Source organism: Danio rerio, chromosome 15 (genome assembly GCF_052040795.2).
Source record: "Danio rerio strain M-AB ecotype USA chromosome 15, GRCz13ab, whole genome shotgun sequence".
Classification (NCBI taxonomy): Eukaryota; Metazoa; Chordata; class Actinopteri; order Cypriniformes; family Danionidae; genus Danio; species Danio rerio.
In genome coordinates, this window is record NC_141035.1 from 10,842,286 (window position 1) to 10,863,421 (window position 21,136).

A 21,136-nucleotide genomic window follows, 5' to 3' on the forward strand; every position below is an offset into this window, starting at 1 on the left:
CTCAGCGCTCGCCATGACAGCGAGACAACAGTGACGTGCCTTGTAAAAATTTGCATATGCATTCCTATAAAGCTCGTGTGCTCTGTCAGCGAGGCGGCCTTTGAGCCCTAGGCAGGGAGAACACAACCCCCGAGGACCCTCGGGGAAACACGGGCGGCCGGTAGTGGGGCCTCGCTGCGAGGGTTATGGTGGGTGGGAGTAGCGAGGCCCACTCATCTTCTATTTTAAACTATAGTTTCAAACTTTAGTTTACTATAGTTTGAAATAGAAACCATGGTAACTGTTATGATTAAACCTTTAGCAAAGAGCTTAGAATGACCAAGAGCAACAGACCCGGATTCCGCCAGTTTCAAGTGATAGCGATCGCTCGTCATTGCTGTCGCGATGGAAAGCAGCTGCTTTTTATTTATTTATTTTATTCAAAAAGCGCGTTATTGTTTCCCAAATTGTAGAGTGTCGCCTCTTGGTAATTCTATGCTCTTTGCTCCATGTCTGACTGTTGTAATGTTTTGCTTTGTTTTTCAGCTCAGTTGTTGAGCAAAGAAGAACTATTGAAGACAACAGTTGAAGACAACCGCGGGTTATATTCACGAGCGCGCGCATTATAATGTTTCCGGGCTGTTTTCTGAAAGTGTGTCTTGTTTAGATAAGTTTGCATGTCAAACTAAATAAACTATACTCTTTCTAAACACCTGTCTCGTGTTTTATTTGTCCTCTACAGCAATGCACTGTCATATAGGTCTGTTGAATGCATTTGTATGCAACATGGTTTGACAATACAGAAGTCTAACAAATAAATAATTGTTATAAATGTACTTTCATTAGTCAACATTTGGTGTTATAGTTGTTTCATAACTATATTTATTATCATTCTGTATGTTTAAAACCAGCAAATTATACTATATATTTAAAAGGTCACATATACTTACTGTTATTTTAAAATTTGCCAAATAAAATGTCCTAAGACAAGAATGGGTGTTATTTTCGTTTTATGTCAACCTACTGTAGGTTTTAGGTTGACTGCAGCAGGTATAGGTATTATACACAAACACACACACAAAGTGCTGCGGTGAAATGTGTTACAGTCTCCTCAATGCTGACCATGCAAAAAAAAAAAAAAAAAAAACTAATTATTTTAAATGTTAAAGTTTAAAATAATTAAAAACTCAATTCTCAATAAAAAGTTACAAATAATTATATAAACAAAAATAAAGTCGGCAACACCGAAAAACCAAAGAATCCAATATTTTATTGTTATAATTATTATTTACTTAAAAAATCTCATGACAACAAACTTTTCTATTGTTTCTAATATAAATTCATAGGTGGAAACACAGCTCTGAAAAATACTTAGCAACAAACTCACAACCTGGGAGCTGACAGTGGAGCTTTTGTGTGTGGATGGTTAAGTGTATCATATGTTTTTGTGATTCCCTGTGATGATTTCTGTGCACATGTTATCTTACTGAGGCGATGGAATTTAATTTTGGCTTAGTTGCCAGAAAGATACATAAAACTGTTAACATCTGTACATTATGGCAGTATGCAATATACAATAAATGTAAGAAGTTATATGAGGAGGGGCTAACTAGCTAACAATGTAGCTTTCAAGTACACAGTTCAAGATAACAACAATATAACTTAAAACACAGCCTTATTTTAGAAACCCTCAAAAACATTTGAACACATTTTACTTACTCATTGTAGATTCTTATTTAAAGCCTAAAACATATCAGACTCTACATCTGAATTGATGGACAGAGAATGAAGCACACTCAGCAGTAAACAAATCAAACACCTGACTCCCTTAAAGGGCCAGCATTTTCTGAAAACTTTTTAAGACAGACAGCCTGTGGGAGTGTGTGGTGATGCCCAAATCATTGTTTTCAACCTTCAAAATGCACGTCTCTATAATTAGCAACATAAAGCATCAGAGTGGATGGGACGGTAATGGTTGAACAGTAATTTGCTATTTATTGTCAAAGCTGTAATGAGTACATAAAATAAATTACTGTAATTTATTCTTTGCACTACACAATTTCATACAAAGTCTACTCCTTTTACAGTAAAATACTGTTTCCTTTTATTACAGCAAAACACTGGCTATTTTACAGTTATTTACTGCACAATCTACAGGGTAACACTGCAGTTATACTAATTAAACACACCTGATCAAACTAAATCTAAAGGTAGTGTGTTGAAGCAGGGCTGGAACTAAATTCTGCTGGGCTGCGGCCCTCCAGGAGTTTGACATCCCTGGTACATAGCATATTTTCAAAGGAACTGCCTACATTTATCACAATCATGCACATATCATTGAATAAAAACAATAAAAATATAAAAACTTCATCCAAAGCAAAAAAATAAATTAATAATAATAATAAATAATCTGATCCTCATGTTGTTCCAAACCTGTAGTAATAAAAAAGAAATCAAATAAAATGACGAAAAGACTCACTAGTTAACCCTTCACTATCTGTTTTACTATAATACGAGGAGTTCTTTTGAAAATGTGAATTTTTATGATAATTAATACTAGAGGATGACATTTAAAATATTGTCTAGCTAGCACATGCCCTTATGTCGTTACAAACTGTTGGGCTTTTCTGTAGCACAAAAGTTGGACTTAAGTTCGCTTCTGGTGTGCGACCGGATTTACAAAAATGTCCTGTGGTAATCCTGTGGTATTTCAGCAGTACAACATAAATTTACCACACAAAAAAATGAGCAAAGCTAAATATGACAGGATTACTACAGCCCTTTCTGCAGTGAAATTTCACAGGAATTTACCATTGGATGAAGTATGTGGTTTCTCTGTTGTTTTTGTGTGGTAATACCAACACAGCTAAATATCACAGGATTGCTACAGCTATTTCTGCAGTACAATATCACAAGAATTAGCTTTTTTGTTCTGTTTTTTTCTAAAACATTTTTTTTTTCTCAGTGCAAGGTAAAATCAGTATGTTCTGCATTTAAGTCGTTTAATTAAGAAATACCTATTCTTACAAAGTAACATCACATGTATTCATATTTATTGTAAAAACTTTTCAGTGTGCAAATGTTTGTGTACTGGAATAAATTTGCAATTGAAACAACAAGATGACCGACACCCTCCATTACAAACATTACCTGCGGTATTCTATGTGGTAAACCATCAAATGTTATGTGGTAACTGTGTAGTACTTTGTTGTTTTTTGGGACGTTTTACCACATGATTCTGTGCTGTACAGTATGTGATACTCCTGTAGTATTCTTGTGGTAGTGTATCACTTTCATATTGTGGTAGTATTTACCACAGGATTCTGTTATACAATATGTAATATTCCTGGGATATTCTTGTGGTAAAGCGTGTGGTATTACTGTTATATTCCTGTAATATTTTTGTGGTAGCATGTGGTATTTCATGTGGTAAACCTTCAAATGTACAAAACAAAAACCATGTGATGATTGTGTAGTACTTTGTTGTTTTTTTGGGATGTTTTACCACAGGATTCTGTGTTGTACAGTATGTAATACTCCTGCGGTATTCTTGTGGTAGTGTGTGGTATCACTTAAACATTTCTGTGGCACCACAGGATTCTGTTGCTTAATATGTAATACTCCTGTAGTTTTCTAGATATATTAGATGTATTTAAGTTCCTATTTAAATAGGGTATATGCCGAGCTAGTGCTGTTTCCATGCTGATACACTTCCGGTGACCTGTTATTGTGAACTTTTTTTCCATTTTATACGGTTCCTTATACAGCATCGATGTTGTAATGTCATTAACATACATTCAGTTAAATAAACTTTTGCATTTATTTAGTTGCTCAAGCGTAAAACGAGACAAAAAGCTGTTTACTCGCACGCGCCCGTCAGAATCGGCAGGCTAACGCAGAAGCTCCATTGAATATACTGGGGTAAAATATATTGCTCATATTATAAGGATATGGCGGGGGAAATGTAATTTAATGCAGTGCTTCTTGTACAATCTGAGACCCACTTTAAATCGGATATCACTCAGCTTGTGGAGATCGCTGATTTTGAAAGAAAACAGACCTTAAACGCACCGGATTTTGCATTGGCATTCAATTCGCCGGAAACGCTTAATTTACACCATGGATGCTGTAAAAGGAACCGTATAAAGTATCTCAGAATATTACACAGCACCAAAAATGTAAAAATATATATTAAATATATTTAATATATTTTTTGTCCACAGCAGACGGCACCTCGCCCTGACGCAGATTCCCTGGTCCAATCAGGTGAGCCCTCCTCAGCGCTCGCCATGACAGCGAGACAACAGTGACGTGCCTTGTAAAAATTTGCATATGCATTCCTATAAAGCTCGTGTGCTCTGTCAGCGAGGCGGCCTTTGAGCCCTAGGCAGGGAGAACACAACCCCCGAGGACCCTCGGGGAAACACGGGCGGCCGGTAGTGGGGCCTCGCTGCGAGGGTTATGGTGGGTGGGAGTAGCGAGGCCCACTCATCTTCTATTTTAAACTATAGTTTCAAACTTTAGTTTACTATAGTTTGAAATAGAAACCATGGTAACTGTTATGATTAAACCTTTAGCAAAGAGCTTAGAATGACCAAGAGCAACAGACCCGGATTCCGCCAGTTTCAAGTGATAGCGATCGCTCGTCATTGCTGTCGCGATGGAAAGCAGCTGCTTTTTATTTATTTATTTTATTCAAAAAGCGCGTTATTGTTTCCCAAATTGTAGAGTGTCGCCTCTTGGTAATTCTATGCTCTTTGCTCCATGTCTGACTGTTGTAATGTTTTGCTTTGTTTTTCAGCTCAGTTGTTGAGCAAAGAAGAACTATTGAAGACAACAGTTGAAGACAACCGCGGGTTATATTCACGAGCGCGCGCATTATAATGTTTCCGGGCTGTTTTCTGAAAGTGTGTCTTGTTTAGATAAGTTTGCATGTCAAACTAAATAAACTATACTCTTTCTAAACACCTGTCTCGTGTTTTATTTGTCCTCTACAGCAATGCACTGTCATATAGGTCTGTTGAATGCATTTGTATGCAACATGGTTTGACAATACAGAAGTCTAACAAATAAATAATTGTTATAAATGTACTTTCATTAGTCAACATTTGGTGTTATAGTTGTTTCATAACTATATTTATTATCATTCTGTATGTTTAAAACCAGCAAATTATACTATATATTTAAAAGGTCACATATACTTACTGTTATTTTAAAATTTGCCAAATAAAATGTCCTAAGACAAGAATGGGTGTTATTTTCGTTTTATGTCAACCTACTGTAGGTTTTAGGTTGACTGCAGCAGGTATAGGTATTATACACAAACACACACACAAAGTGCTGCGGTGAAATGTGTTACTCTCTCCTCAATGCTGACCATGCAAAAAAAAAAAAAAAAAAAAACTAATTATTTTAAATGTTAAAGTTTAAAATAATTAAAAACTCAATTCTCAATAAAAAGTTACAAATAATTATATAAACAAAAATAAAGTCGGCAACACCGAAAAACCAAAGAATCCAATATTTTATTGTTATAATTATTATTTACTTAAAAAATCTCATGACAACAAACTTTTCTATTGTTTCTAATATAAATTCATAGGTGGAAACACAGCTCTGAAAAATACTTAGCAACAAACTCACAACCTGGGAGCTGACAGTGGAGCTTTTGTGTGTGGATGGTTAAGTGTATCATATGTTTTTGTGATTCCCTGTGATGATTTCTGTGCACATGTTACCTTACTGAGGCGATGGAATTTAATTTTGGCTTAGTTGCCAGAAAGATACATAAAACTGTTAACATCTGTACATTATGGCAGTATGCAATATACAATAAATGTAAGAAGTTATATGAGGAGGGGCTAACTAGCTAACAATGTAGCTTTCAAGTACACAGTTCAAGATAACAACAATATAACTTAAAACACAGCCTTATTTTAGAAACCCTCAAAAACATTTGAACACATTTTACTTACTCATTGTAGATTCTTATTTAAAGCCTAAAACATATCAGACTCTACATCTGAATTGATGGACAGAGAATGAAGCACACTCAGCAGTAAACAAATCAAACACCTGACTCCCTTAAAGGGCCAGCATTTTCTGAAAACTTTTTAAGACAGACAGCCTGTGGGAGTGTGTGGTGATGCCCAAATCATTGTTTTCAGCCTTCAAAATGCACGTCTCTATAATTAGCAACATAAAACATCAGAGTGGATGGGACAGTAATGGTTGAACAGTAATTTGCTATTTATTGTCAAAGCTGTAATGAGTACATAAAATAAATTACTGTAATTTATTCTTTGCACTACACAATTTCATACAAAGTCTACTCCTTTTACAGTAAAATACTGTTTCCTTTTATTACAGCAAAACACTGGCTATTTTACAGTTATTTACTGCACAATCTACAGGGTAACACTGCAGTTATACTAATTAAACACACCTGATCAAACTAAATCTAAAGGTAGTGTGTTGAAGCAGGGCTGGAACTAAATTCTGCTGGGCTGCGGCCCTCCAGGAGTTTGACATCCCTGGTACATAGCATATTTTCAAAGGAACTGCCTACATTTATCACAATCATGCACATATCATTGAATAAAAACAATAAAAATATAAAAACTTCATCCAAAGCAAAAAAATAAATTAGTAATAATAATAAATAATCTGATCCTCATGTTGTTCCAAACCTGTAGTAATAAAAAAGAAATCAAATAAAATGACGAAAAGACTCACTAGTTAACCCTTCACTATCTGTTTTACTATAATACGAGGAGTTCTTTTGAAAATGTGAATTTTTATGATAATTAATACTAGAGGATGACATTTAAAATATTGTCTAGCTAGCACATGCCCTTATGTCGTTACAAACTGTTGGGCTTTTCTGTAGCACAAAAGTTGGACTTAAGTTCGCTTCTGGTGTGCGACCGGATTTACAAAAATGTCCTGTGGTAATCCTGTGGTATTTCAGCAGTACAACATAAATTTACCACACAAAAAAATGAGCAAAGCTAAATATGACAGGATTACTACAGCCCTTTCTGCAGTGAAATTTCACAGGAATTTACCATTGGATGAAGTATGTGGTTTCTCTGTTGTTTTTGTGTGGTAATACCAACACAGCTAAATATCACAGGATTGCTACAGCAATTTCTGCAGTACAATATCACAAGAATTAGCTTTTTTGTTCTGTTTTTTTCTAAAACATTTTTTTTTTCTCAGTGCAAGGTAAAATCAGTATGTTGTTCATTTAAGTCGTTTAATTAAGAAATACCTATTCTTACAAAGTAACATCACATGTATTCATATTTATTGTAAAAACTTTTCAGTGTGCAAATGTTTGTGTACTGGAATAAATTTGCAATTGAAACAACAAGATGACCGACACCCTCCATTACAAACATTACCTGCGGTATTCTATGTGGTAAACCATCAAATGTTATGTGGTAACTGTGTAGTACTTTGTTGTTTTTTGGGACGTTTTACCACATGATTCTGTGCTGTACAGTATGTGATACTCCTGTAGTATTCTTGTGGTAGTGTATCACTTTCATATTGTGGTAGTATTTACCACAGGATTCTGTTATACAATATGTAATATTCCTGGGATATTCTTGTGGTAGAGCGTGTGGTATTACTGTTATATTCCTGTAATATTTTTGTGGTAGCATGTGGTATTTCATGTGGTAAACCTTCAAATGTACAAAACAAAAACCATGTGATGATTGTGTAGTACTTTGTTGTTTTTTTGGGATGTTTTCTGTGTTGTACAGTATGTAATACTCCTGCGGTATTCTTGTGGTAGTGTGTGGTATCACTTAAACATTTCTGTGGCACCACAGGATTCTGTTGCTTAGTATGTAATACTCCTGTAGTTTTCTAGATATATTAGATGTATATAAGTTCCTATTTAAATAGGGTATATGCCGAGCTAGTGCTGTTTCCATGCTGATACACTTCCGGTGACCTGTTATTGTGAACTTTTTTTCCATTTTATACGGTTCCTTATACAGCATCGATGTTGTAATGTCATTAACATACATTCAGTTAAATAAACTTTTGCATTTATTTAGTTGCTCAAGCGTAAAACGAGACAAAAAGCTGTTTACTCGCACGCGCCCGTCAGAATCGGCAGGCTAACGCAGAAGCTCCATTGAATATACTGGGGTAAAATATATTGCTCATATTATAAGGATATGGCGGGGGAAATGTAATTTAATGCAGTGCTTCTTGTACAATCTGAGACCCACTTTAAATCGGATATCACTCAGCTTGTGGAGATCGCTGATTTTGAAAGAAAACAGACCTTAAACGCACCGGATTTTGCATTGGCATTCAATTCGCCGGAAACGCTTAATTTACACCATGGATGCTGTAAAAGGAACCGTATAAAGTATCTCAGAATATTACACAGCACCAAAAATGTAAAAATATATATTAAATATATTTAATATATTTTTTGTCCACAGCAGACGGCACCTCGCCCTGACGCAGATTCCCTGGTCCAATCAGGTGAGCCCTCCTCAGCGCTCGCCATGACAGCGAGACAACAGTGACGTGCCTTGTAAAAATTTGCATATGCATTCCTATAAAGCTCGTGTGCTCTGTCAGCGAGGCAAGTGGTGCTCGCTGCAGAGCCATTTGAGGAGAGCTGAGCTCCTGCGAGGGGGAGCTTAAGCTTGAGCTCCACCTTTTTTGCACTTCTTCTACGAGTGATGTCACTGGGGGTAGGGTTAGGGGTGGGGTTGGTGTACGCATTAAAACAGCTTACAGGAGGAGGAGCGACAGCTCATGCTCCCCCTCGCTGGAGCTCAGCTCTCCTCAAATGGCTCTGCAGCGAGCACCCTCTCCAGCGAGGCGGCCTTTGAGCCCTAGGCAGGGAGAACACAACCCCCGAGGACCCTCGGGGAAACACGGGCGGCCGGTAGTGGGGCCTCGCTGCGAGGGTTATGGTGGGTGGGAGTAGCGAGGCCCACTCATCTTCTATTTTAAACTATAGTTTCAAACTTTAGTTTACTATAGTTTGAAATAGAAACCATGGTAACTGTTATGATTAAACCTTTAGCAAAGAGCTTAGATTGACCAAGAGCAACAGACCCGGATTCCGCCAGTTTCAAGTGATAGCGATCGCTCGTCATTGCTGTCGCGATGGAAAGCAGCTGCTTTTTATTTATTTATTTTATTCAAAAAGCGCGTTATTGTTTCCCAAATTGTAGAGTGTCGCCTCTTGGTAATTCTATGCTCTTTGCTCCATGTCTGACTGTTGTAATGTTTTGCTTTGTTTTTCAGCTCAGTTGTTGAGCAAAGAAGAACTATTGAAGACAACAGTTGAAGACAACCGCGGGTTATATTCACGAGCGCGCGCGTTATAATGTTTCCGGGCTGTTTTCTGAAAGTGTGTCTTGTTTAGATAAGTTTGCATGTCAAACTAAATAAACTATACTCTTTCTAAACACCTGTCTCGTGTTTTATTTGTCCTCTACAGCAATGCACTGTCATATAGGTCTGTTGAATGCATTTGTATGCAACATGGTTTGACAATACAGAAGTCTAACAAATAAATAATTGTTATAAATGTACTTTCATTAGTCAACATTTGGTGTTATAGTTGTTTCATAACTATATTTATTATCATTCTGTATGTTTAAAACCAGCAAATTATACTATATATTTAAAAGGTCACATATACTTACTGTTATTTTAAAATTTGCCAAATAAAATGTCCTAAGACAAGAATGGGTGTTATTTTCGTTTTATGTCAACCTACTGTAGGTTTTAGGTTGACTGCAGCAGGTATAGGTATTATACACAAACACACACACAAAGTGCTGCGGTGAAATGTGTTACTCTCTCCTCAATGCTGACCATGCAAAAAAAAAAAAAAAAAAAACTAATTATTTTAAATGTTAAAGTTTAAAATAATTAAAAACTCAATTCTCAATAAAAAGTTACAAATAATTATATAAACAAAAATAAAGTCGGCAACACCGAAAAACCAAAGAATCCAATATTTTATTGTTATAATTATTATTTACTTAAAAAATCTCATGACAACAAACTTTTCTATTGTTTCTAATATAAATTCATAGGTGGAAACACAGCTCTGAAAAATACTTAGCAACAAACTCACAACCTGGGAGCTGACAGTGGAGCTTTTGTGTGTGGATGGTTAAGTGTATCATATGTTTTTGTGATTCCCTGTGATGATTTCTGTGCACATGTTATCTTACTGAGGCGATGGAATTTAATTTTGGCTTAGTTGCCAGAAAGATACATAAAACTGTTAACATCTGTACATTATGGCAGTATGCAATATACAATAAATGTAAGAAGTTATATGAGGAGGGGCTAACTAGCTAACAATGTAGCTTTCAAGTACACAGTTCAAGATAACAACAATATAACTTAAAACACAGCCTTATTTTAGAAACCCTCAAAAACATTTGAACACATTTTACTTACTCATTGTAGATTCTTATTTAAAGCCTAAAACATATCAGACTCTACATCTGAATTGATGGACAGAGAATGAAGCACACTCAGCAGTAAACAAATCAAACACCTGACTCCCTTAAAGGGCCAGCATTTTCTGAAAACTTTTTAAGACAGACAGCCTGTGGGAGTGTGTGGTGATGCCCAAATCATTGTTTTCAACCTTCAAAATGCACGTCTCTATAATTAGCAACATAAAGCATCAGAGTGGATGGGACGGTAATGGTTGAACAGTAATTTGCTATTTATTGTCAAAGCTGTAATGAGTACATAAAATAAATTACTGTAATTTATTCTTTGCACTACACAATTTCATACAAAGTCTACTCCTTTTACAGTAAAATACTGTTTCCTTTTATTACAGCAAAACACTGGCTATTTTACAGTTATTTACTGCACAATCTACAGGGTAACACTGCAGTTATACTAATTAAACACACCTGATCAAACTAAATCTAAAGGTAGTGTGTTGAAGCAGGGCTGGAACTAAATTCTGCTGGGCTGCGGCCCTCCAGGAGTTTGACATCCCTGGTACATAGCATATTTTCAAAGGAACTGCCTACATTTATCACAATAATGCACATATCATTGAATAAAAACAATAAAAATATAAAAACTTCATCCAAAGCAAAAAAATAAATTAGTAATAATAATAAATAATCTGATCCTCATGTTGTTCCAAACCTGTAGTAATAAAAAAGAAATCAAATAAAATGACGAAAAGACTCACTAGTTAACCCTTCACTATCTGTTTTACTATAATACGAGGAGTTCTTTTGAAAATGTGAATTTTTATGATAATTAATACTAGAGGATGACATTTAAAATATTGTCTAGCTAGCACATGCCCTTATGTCGTTACAAACTGTTGGGCTTTTCTGTAGCACAAAAGTTGGACTTAAGTTCGCTTCTGGTGTGCGACCGGATTTACAAAAATGTCCTGTGGTAATCCTGTGGTATTTCAGCAGTACAACATAAATTTACCACACAAAAAAATGAGCAAAGCTAAATATGACAGGATTACTACAGCCCTTTCTGCAGTGAAATTTCACAGGAATTTACCATTGGATGAAGTATGTGGTTTCTCTGTTGTTTTTGTGTGGTAATACCAACACAGCTAAATATCACAGGATTGCTACAGCAATTTCTGCAGTACAATATCACAAGAATTAGCTTTTTTGTTCTGTTTTTTTCTAAAACATTTTTTTTTTCTCAGTGCAAGGTAAAATCAGTATGTTCTGCATTTAAGTCGTTTAATTAAGAAATACCTATTCTTACAAAGTAACATCACATGTATTCATATTTATTGTAAAAACTTTTCAGTGTGCAAATGTTTGTGTACTGGAATAAATTTGCAATTGAAACAACAAGATGACCGACACCCTCCATTACAAACATTACCTGCGGTATTCTATGTGGTAAACCATCAAATGTTATGTGGTAACTGTGTAGTACTTTGTTGTTTTTTGGGACGTTTTACCACATGATTCTGTGCTGTACAGTATGTGATACTCCTGTAGTATTCTTGTGGTAGTGTATCACTTTCATATTGTGGTAGTATTTACCACAGGATTCTGTTATACAATATGTAATATTCCTGGGATATTCTTGTGGTAGAGCGTGTGGTATTACTGTTATATTCCTGTAATATTTTTGTGGTAGCATGTGGTATTTCATGTGGTAAACCTTCAAATGTACAAAACAAAAACCATGTGATGATTGTGAATTACTTTGTTGTTTTTTTGGGATGTTTTCTGTGTTGTACAGTATGTAATACTCCTGCGGTATTCTTGTGGTAGTGTGTGGTATCACTTAAACATTTCTGTGGCACCACAGGATTCTGTTGCTTAGTATGTAATACTCCTGTAGTTTTCTAGATATATTAGATGTATATAAGTTCCTATTTAAATAGGGTATATGCCGAGCTAGTGCTGTTTCCATGCTGATACACTTCCGGTGACCTGTTATTGTGAACTTTTTTTCCATTTTATACGGTTCCTTATACAGCATCGATGTTGTAATGTCATTAACATACATTCAGTTAAATAAACTTTTGCATTTATTTAGTTGCTCAAGCGTAAAACGAGACAAAAAGCTGTTTACTCGCACGCGCCCGTCAGAATCGGCAGGCTAACGCAGAAGCTCCATTGAATATACTGGGGTAAAATATATTGCTCATATTATAAGGATATGGCGGGGGAAATGTAATTTAATGCAGTGCTTCTTGTACAATCTGAGACCCACTTTAAATCGGATATCACTCAGCTTGTGGAGATCGCTGATTTTGAAAGAAAACAGACCTTAAACGCACCGGATTTTGCATTGGCATTCAATTCGCCGGAAACGCTTAATTTACACCATGGATGCTGTAAAAGGAACCGTATAAAGTATCTCAGAATATTACACAGCACCAAAAATGTAAAAATATATATTAAATATATTTAATATATTTTTTGTCCACAGCAGACGGCACCTCGCCCTGACGCAGATTCCCTGGTCCAATCAGGTGAGCCCTCCTCAGCGCTCGCCATGACAGCGAGACAACAGTGACGTGCCTTGTAAAAATTTGCATATGCATTCCTATAAAGCTCGTGTGCTCTGTCAGCGAGGCGGCCTTTGAGCCCTAGGCAGGGAGAACACAACCCCCGAGGACCCTCGGGGAAACACGGGCGGCCGGTAGTGGGGCCTCGCTGCGAGGGTTATGGTGGGTGGGAGTAGCGAGGCCCACTCATCTTCTATTTTAAACTATAGTTTCAAACTTTAGTTTACTATAGTTTGAAATAGAAACCATGGTAACTGTTATGATTAAACCTTTAGCAAAGAGCTTAGATTGACCAAGAGCAACAGACCCGGATTCCGCCAGTTTCAAGTGATAGCGATCGCTCGTCATTGCTGTCGCGATGGAAAGCAGCTGCTTTTTATTTATTTATTTTATTCAAAAAGCGCGTTATTGTTTCCCAAATTGTAGAGTGTCGCCTCTTGGTAATTCTATGCTCTTTGCTCCATGTCTGACTGTTGTAATGTTTTGCTTTGTTTTTCAGCTCAGTTGTTGAGCAAAGAAGAACTATTGAAGACAACAGTTGAAGACAACCGCGGGTTATATTCACGAGCGCGCGCGTTATAATGTTTCCGGGCTGTTTTCTGAAAGTGTGTCTTGTTTAGATAAGTTTGCATGTCAAACTAAATAAACTATACTCTTTCTAAACACCTGTCTCGTGTTTTATTTGTCCTCTACAGCAATGCACTGTCATATCTGTTGAATGCATTTGTATGCAACATGGTTTGACAATACAGAAGTCTAACAAATAAATAATTGTTATAAATGTACTTTCATTAGTCAACATTTGGTGTTATAGTTGTTTCATAACTATATTTATTATCATTCTGTATGTTTAAAACCAGCAAATTATACTATATATTTAAAAGGTCACATATACTTACTGTTATTTTAAAATTTGCCAAATAAAATGTCCTAAGACAAGAATGGGTGTTATTTTCGTTTTATGTCAACCTACTGTAGGTTTTAGGTTGACTGCAGCAGGTATAGGTATTATACACAAACACACACACAAAGTGCTGCGGTGAAATGTGTTACTCTCTCCTCAATGCTGACCATGCAAAAAAAAAAAAAAAAAAAAACTAATTATTTTAAATGTTAAAGTTTAAAATAATTAAAAACTCAATTCTCAATAAAAAGTTACAAATAATTATATAAACAAAAATAAAGTCGGCAACACCGAAAAACCAAAGAATCCAATATTTTATTGTTATAATTATTATTTACTTAAAAAATCTCATGACAACAAACTTTTCTATTGTTTCTAATATAAATTCATAGGTGGAAACACAGCTCTGAAAAATACTTAGCAACAAACTCACAACCTGGGAGCTGACAGTGGAGCTTTTGTGTGTGGATGGTTAAGTGTATCATATGTTTTTGTGATTCCCTGTGATGATTTCTGTGCACATGTTACCTTACTGAGGCGATGGAATTTAATTTTGGCTTAGTTGCCAGAAAGATACATAAAACTGTTAACATCTGTACATTATGGCAGTATGCAATATACAATAAATGTAAGAAGTTATATGAGGAGGGGCTAACTAGCTAACAATGTAGCTTTCAAGTACACAGTTCAAGATAACAACAATATAACTTAAAACACAGCCTTATTTTAGAAACCCTCAAAAACATTTGAACACATTTTACTTACTCATTGTAGATTCTTATTTAAAGCCTAAAACATATCAGACTCTACATCTGAATTGATGGACAGAGAATGAAGCACACTCAGCAGTAAACAAATCAAACACCTGACTCCCTTAAAGGGCCAGCATTTTCTGAAAACTTTTTAAGACAGACAGCCTGTGGGAGTGTGTGGTGATGCCCAAATCATTGTTTTCAGCCTTCAAAATGCACGTCTCTATAATTAGCAACATAAAACATCAGAGTGGATGGGACAGTAATGGTTGAACAGTAATTTGCTATTTATTGTCAAAGCTGTAATGAGTACATAAAATAAATTACTGTAATTTATTCTTTGCACTACACAATTTCATACAAAGTCTACTCCTTTTACAGTAAAATACTGTTTCCTTTTATTACAGCAAAACACTGGCTATTTTACAGTTATTTACTGCACAATCTACAGGGTAACACTGCAGTTATACTAATTAAACACACCTGATCAAACTAAATCTAAAGGTAGTGTGTTGAAGCAGGGCTGGAACTAAATTCTGCTGGGCTGCGGCCCTCCAGGAGTTTGACATCCCTGGTACATAGCATATTTTCAAAGGAACTGCCTACATTTATCACAATCATGCACATATCATTGAATAAAAACAATAAAAATATAAAAACTTCATCCAAAGCAAAAAAATAAATTAGTAATAATAATAAATAATCTGATCCTCATGTTGTTCCAAACCTGTAGTAATAAAAAAGAAATCAAATAAAATGACGAAAAGACTCACTAGTTAACCCTTCACTATCTGTTTTACTATAATACGAGGAGTTCTTTTGAAAATGTGAATTTTTATGATAATTAATACTAGAGGATGACATTTAAAATATTGTCTAGCTAGCACATGCCCTTATGTCGTTACAAACTGTTGGGCTTTTCTGTAGCACAAAAGTTGGACTTAAGTTCGCTTCTGGTGTGCGACCGGATTTACAAAAATGTCCTGTGGTAATCCTGTGGTATTTCAGCAGTACAACATAAATTTACCACACAAAAAAATGAGCAAAGCTAAATATGACAGGATTACTACAGCCCTTTCTGCAGTGAAATTTCACAGGAATTTACCATTGGATGAAGTATGTGGTTTCTCTGTTGTTTTTGTGTGGTAATACCAACACAGCTAAATATCACAGGATTGCTACAGCAATTTCTGCAGTACAATATCACAAGAATTAGCTTTTTTGTTCTGTTTTTTTCTAAAACATTTTTTTTTTCTCAGTGCAAGGTAAAATCAGTATGTTGTTCATTTAAGTCGTTTAATTAAGAAATACCTATTCTTACAAAGTAACATCACATGTATTCATATTTATTGTAAAAACTTTTCAGTGTGCAAATGTTTGTGTACTGGAATAAATTTGCAATTGAAACAACAAGATGACCGACACCCTCCATTACAAACATTACCTGCGGTATTCTATGTGGTAAACCATCAAATGTTATGTGGTAACTGTGTAGTACTTTGTTGTTTTTTGGGACGTTTTACCACATGATTCTGTGCTGTACAGTATGTGATACTCCTGTAGTATTCTTGTGGTAGTGTATCACTTTCATATTGTGGTAGTATTTACCACAGGATTCTGTTATACAATATGTAATATTCCTGGGATATTCTTGTGGTAGAGCGTGTGGTATTACTGTTATATTCCTGTAATATTTTTGTGGTAGCATGTGGTATTTCATGTGGTAAACCTTCAAATGTACAAAACAAAAACCATGTGATGATTGTGTAGTACTTTGTTGTTTTTTTGGGATGTTTTCTGTGTTGTACAGTATGTAATACTCCTGCGGTATTCTTGTGGTAGTGTGTGGTATCACTTAAACATTTCTGTGGCACCACAGGATTCTGTTGCTTAGTATGTAATACTCCTGTAGTTTTCTAGATATATTAGATGTATATAAGTTCCTATTTAAATAGGGTATATGCCGAGCTAGTGCTGTTTCCATGCTGATACACTTCCGGTGACCTGTTATTGTGAACTTTTTTTCCATTTTATACGGTTCCTTATACAGCATCGATGTTGTAATGTCATTAACATACATTCAGTTAAATAAACTTTTGCATTTATTTAGTTGCTCAAGCGTAAAACGAGACAAAAAGCTGTTTACTCGCACGCGCCCGTCAGAATCGGCAGGCTAACGCAGAAGCTCCATTGAATATACTGGGGTAAAATATATTGCTCATATTATAAGGATATGGCGGGGGAAATGTAATTTAATGCAGTGCTTCTTGTACAATCTGAGACCCACTTTAAATCGGATATCACTCAGCTTGTGGAGATCGCTGATTTTGAAAGAAAACAGACCTTAAACGCACCGGATTTTGCATTGGCATTCAATTCGCCGGAAACGCTTAATTTACACCATGGATGCTGTAAAAGGAACCGTATAAAGTATCTCAGAATATTACACAGCACCAAAAATGTAAAAATATATATTAAATATATTTAATATATTTTTTGTCCACAGCAGACGGCACCTCGCCCTGACGCAGATTCCCTGGTCCAATCAGGTGAGCCCTCCTCAGCGCTCGCCATGACAGCGAGACAACAGTGACGTGCCTTGTAAAAATTTGCATATGCATTCCTATAAAGCTCGTGTGCTCTGTCAGCGAGGCGGCCTTTGAGCCCTAGGCAGGGAGAACACAACCCCCGAGGACCCTCGGGGAAACACGGGCGGCCGGTAGTGGGGCCTCGCTGCGAGGGTTATGGTGGGTGGGAGTAGCGAGGCCCACTCATCTTCTATTTTAAACTATAGTTTCAAACTTTAGTTTACTATAGTTTGAAATAGAAACCATGGTAACTGTTATGATTAAACCTTTAGCAAAGAGCTTAGATTGACCAAGAGCAACAGACCCGGATTCCGCCAGTTTCAAGTGATAGCGATCGCTCGTCATTGCTGTCGCGATGGAAAGCAGCTGCTTTTTATTTATTTATTTTATTCAAAAAGCGCGTTATTGTTTCCCAAATTGTAGAGTGTCGCCTCTTGGTAATTCTATGCTCTTTGCTCCATGTCTGACTGTTGTAATGTTTTGCTTTGTTTTTCAGCTCAGTTGTTGAGCAAAGAAGAACTATTGAAGACAACAGTTGAAGACAACCGCGGGTTATATTCACGAGCGCGCGCGTTATAATGTTTCCGGGCTGTTTTCTGAAAGTGTGTCTTGTTTAGATAAGTTTGCATGTCAAACTAAATAAACTATACTCTTTCTAAACACCTGTCTCGTGTTTTATTTGTCCTCTACAGCAATGCACTGTCATATAGGTCTGTTGAATGCATTTGTATGCAACATGGTTTGACAATACAGAAGTCTAACAAATAAATAATTGTTATAAATGTACTTTCATTAGTCAACATTTGGTGTTATAGTTGTTTCATAACTATATTTATTATCATTCTGTATGTTTAAAACCAGCAAATTATACTATATATTTAAAAGGTCACATATACTTACTGTTATTTTAAAATTTGCCAAATAAAATGTCCTAAGACAAGAATGGGTGTTATTTTCGTTTTATGTCAACCTACTGTAGGTTTTAGGTTGACTGCAGCAGGTATAGGTATTATACACAAACACACACACAAAGTGCTGCGGTGAAATGTGTTACTCTCTCCTCAATGCTGACCATGCAAAAAAAAAAAAAAAAAAAAACTAATTATTTTAAATGTTAAAGTTTAAAATAATTAAAAACTCAATTCTCAATAAAAAGTTACAAATAATTATATAAACAAAAATAAAGTCGGCAACACCGAAAAACCAAAGAATCCAATATTTTATTGTTATAATTATTATTTACTTAAAAAATCTCATGACAACAAACTTTTCTATTGTTTCTAATATAAATTCATAGGTGGAAACACAGCTCTGAAAAATACTTAGCAACAAACTCACAACCTGGGAGCTGACAGTGGAGCTTTTGTGTGTGGATGGTTAAGTGTATCATATGTTTTTGTGATTCCCTGTGATGATTTCTGTGCACATGTTATCTTACTGAGGCGATGGAATTTAATTTTGGCTTAGTTGCCAGAAAGATACATAAAACTGTTAACATCTGTACATTATGGCAGTATGCAATATACAATAAATGTAAGAAGTTATATGAGGAGGGGCTAACTAGCTAACAATGTAGCTTTCAAGTACACAGTTCAAGATAACAACAATATAACTTAAAACACAGCCTTATTTTAGAAACCCTCAAAAACATTTGAACACATTTTACTTACTCATTGTAGATTCTTATTTAAAGCCTAAAACATATCAGACTCTACATCTGAATTGATGGACAGAGAATGAAGCACACTCAGCAGTAAACAAATCAAACACCTGACTCCCTTAAAGGGCCAGCATTTTCTGAAAACTTTTTAAGACAGACAGCCTGTGGGAGTGTGTGGTGATGCCCAAATCATTGTTTTCAACCTTCAAAATGCACGTCTCTATAATTAGCAACATAAAGCATCAGAGTGGATGGGACGGTAATGGTTGAACAGTAATTTGCTATTTATTGTCAAAGCTGTAATGAGTACATAAAATAAATTACTGTAATTTATTCTTTGCACTACACAATTTCATACAAAGTCTACTCCTTTTACAGTAAAATACTGTTTCCTTTTATTACAGCAAAACACTGGCTATTTTACAGTTATTTACTGCACAATCTACAGGGTAACACTGCAGTTATACTAATTAAACACACCTGATCAAACTAAATCTAAAGGTAGTGTGTTGAAGCAGGGCTGGAACTAAATTCTGCTGGGCTGCGGCCCTCCAGGAGTTTGACATCCCTGGTACATAGCATATTTTCAAAGGAACTGCCTACATTTATCACAATAATGCACATATCATTGAATAAAAACAATAAAAATATAAAAACTTCATCCAAAGCAAAAAAATAAATTAGTAATAATAATAAATAATCTGATCCTCATGTTGTTCCAAACCTGTAGTAATAAAAAAGAAATCAAATAAAATGACGAAAAGACTCACTAGTTAACCCTTCACTATCTGTTTTACTATAATACGAGGAGTTCTTTTGAAAATGTGAATTTTTATGATAATTAATACTAGAGGATGACATTTAAAATATTGTCTAGCTAGCACATGCCCTTATGTCGTTACAAACTGTTGGGCTTTTCTGTAGCACAAAAGTTGGACTTAAGTTCGCTTCTGGTGTGCGACCGGATTTACAAAAATGTCCTGTGGTAATCCTGTGGTATTTCAGCAGTACAACATAAATTTACCACACAAAAAAATGAGCAAAGCTAAATATGACAGGATTACTACAGCCCTTTCTGCAGTGAAATTTCACAGGAATTTACCATTGGATGAAGTATGTGGTTTCTCTGTTGTTTTTGTGTGGTAATACCAACACAGCTAAATATCACAGGATTGCTACAGCAATTTCTGCAGTACAATATCACAAGAATTAGCTTTTTTGTTCTGTTTTTTTCTAAAACATTTTTTTTTTCTCAGTGCAAGGTAAAATCAGTATGTTCTGCATTTAAGTCGTTTAATTAAGAAATACCTATTCTTACAAAGTAACATCACATGTATTCATATTTATTGTAAAAACTTTTCAGTGTGCAAATGTTTGTGTACTGGAATAAATTTGCAATTGAAACAACAAGATGACCGACACCCTCCATTACAAACATTACCTGCGGTATTCTATGTGGTAAACCATCAAATGTTATGTGGTAACTGTGTAGTACTTTGTTGTTTTTTGGGACGTTTTACCACATGATTCTGTGCTGTACAGTATGTGATACTCCTGTAGTATTCTTGTGGTAGTGTATCACTTTCATATTGTGGTAGTATTTACCACAGGATTCTGTTATACAATATGTAATATTCCTGGGATATTCTTGTGGTAGAGCGTGTGGTATTACTGTTATATTCCTGTAATATTTTTGTGGTAGCATGTGGTATTTCATGTGGTAAACCTTCAAATGTACAAAACAAAAACCATGTGATGATTGTGAATTACTTTGTTGTTTTTTTGGGATGTTTTCTGTGTTGTACAGTATGTAATACTCCTGCGGTATTCTTGTGGTAGTGTGTGGTATCACTTAAACATTTCTGTGGCACCACAGGATTCTGTTGCTTAGTATGTAATACTCCTGTAGTTTTCTAGATATATTAGATGTATATAAGTTCCTATTTAAATAGGGTATATGCCGAGCTAGTGCTGTTTCCATGCTGATACACTTCCGGTGACCTGTTATTGTGAACTTTTTTTCCATTTTATACGGTTCCTTATACAGCATCGATGTTGTAATGTCATTAACATACATTCAGTTAAATAAACTTTTGCATTTATTTAGTTGCTCAAGCGTAAAACGAGACAAAAAGCTGTTTACTCGCACGCGCCCGTCAGAATCGGCAGGCTAACGCAGAAGCTCCATTGAATATACTGGGGTAAAATATATTGCTCATA